The sequence below is a fragment of the Mastomys coucha genome, unplaced genomic scaffold (genome assembly GCF_008632895.1).
Source record: "Mastomys coucha isolate ucsf_1 unplaced genomic scaffold, UCSF_Mcou_1 pScaffold22, whole genome shotgun sequence".
NCBI classification, from domain to species: domain Eukaryota; kingdom Metazoa; phylum Chordata; class Mammalia; order Rodentia; family Muridae; genus Mastomys; species Mastomys coucha.
Genome location: NW_022196905.1, coordinates 84,009,937 through 84,011,913, shown reverse-complemented (window position 1 = coordinate 84,011,913; position 1,977 = coordinate 84,009,937).

Below are 1,977 nucleotides of genomic sequence, written 5' to 3'. Positions count from 1 at the left end.
GCTCTAGTGGACTCTAGTGGGCTCTAGTGGGCTCTAGCGGGCTCTAGCGGGCTCTAGCGGGCTCTAGCGGGCTCTAGTGGGCTCTAGCAGCCTCTGCACTTGAGACCAACAGTTTAACTTCTGCACATGAGAACATACACAGCCTGTCTTGCTGTGGCTAGCTTTATCTTATTTAATCCCATGCAGTATACTCTGACTCCATTCATGCTGCTCCAATGCCATGCTTCATTTTATTTTTTGTTGCAGAATAGTATTCCATTGTGGATCTATGCCTCATATTACCACACTTTCTTTATCTACTCATGTGTTGATGGGTATCTTGATTGATCATGCATCTTGGTTACTGTGGCCCGTGTATCTCTTCAACATGATTAATTTCATCTCCTTCAGAAATATACCACTAGTGGAACTGCTGAGTTATACAGTAGCTGTTTTAGTTTGATGTGTTCAGTTTTCTTAGACAAATGGATTCCCCTCCTCCATGATTTATAATTTATTGTGTTTCTTGCTAATTTACCTTACATTATATTGTATGGGAAGGTGTCACTAATTCATTTAAAACGCACATTGAAGTGTGTTCCCTATGCAGAGTGCTGGGTGAACAAATAATTTCAATCTTTGCTCACAAATTATTAAGGGATTCTAACTGTGCATTAAAGTTATTAAAATAACAACAGGAGAGCACTAAAAGTCAGTAGTCATGCCTTGCCCCAAGAGATTTTGATTTCAGCAGAACGGATGGAGCAATCTTGTGTGCAGAATGTGCTAGTAAGAGGGCTGTATCCAGAACCACACTTAGGAAGTGTTTGCTGTCTGCCTAACTCCAGGCTTCACAAGAGGGTGAATATTAGAACCTGGATACTTTCAAAATTACCAGTGGTCAGCCTTTGCTCGCAGCATCTTGGGTTGAAGCTCACTAAGACACAGGATATTCTAAGGGGAAGTGAATCATTCCATTCTGCAGAGAAATTCCTTAAGTCTAGGAATGAACAGCTCAGTAGCTTCAGGAATTTCCTGAGGCTGATCAGATTCTCTAGGCTACAACATCACCAAGCATATATAAATCATAAGGACTGCTCTGAGACACTTTCAGACAAGTAGTACTTCTAGAAGAAGCAGCGACCAGTGGAATTCAAACCAACTTGAGCTACCTGGGAGGACGTTCCAACCTGCTGAGCTGCCAGTAAGCTGTGCAGTATGCTTCAGGTTTCCAGCTTGTATGAACTGTCACAATGCTGGAGTGGGCTCTGTGTCATTTCTGCACCTGTAAGCAACCTCTCATCCACATGGCTATACGTCACCCTCATCCAACAATCATGAATTTTCCAAGCTGGAGTTTAGTGACATCCTTAGTTTTGTTTATTGTCAGTTCCATGTCTGGGGTCAGTAGATGTTTGCTCCAGTCTCCACAGTAACAGTGTCCCAAGAGAGTGAGCTTTATCAGCCCCTTAAACACCCACCTGTTAAAGCAATGCCATGGTATCCATTAGCACAGGAGTGTGTTACCTAGGAACATAACACTCAGCAGGGAGAGCTATGCGCATCACTCACAGATAATCAAAAGCTAACGTAGTCATAGTGTTGGGAAATGAAAGAGAATCAGGAACAAGACAACAAACTTATAAAATAACTGTATATGTCCATGGGGGAAGGATAAAGCAGACTTTTACCTATTTGGGGCATTTATGGTTTCATATACCAGGTTCCTTCCTCTCTCTGTTTCTTGCTTGTGACTTTTACAGGATGTGGCCAGCCTATGAGAGATGTTTTTCATATTCTGGGTGCAAAGGAGTGTACACACACACACACACACACACACACACACACACACACACACACAAAAGCATGCATATGAGTATGCACACAATATTCTCTTATCATACTACACCTTTGAAAGGTGCCTCTTTTCTTTCTTTTTTTTATTTTAGATATTTTCTTTATTTACATGTAAATTTCTCCATTCCCAGTTTCCCCTCC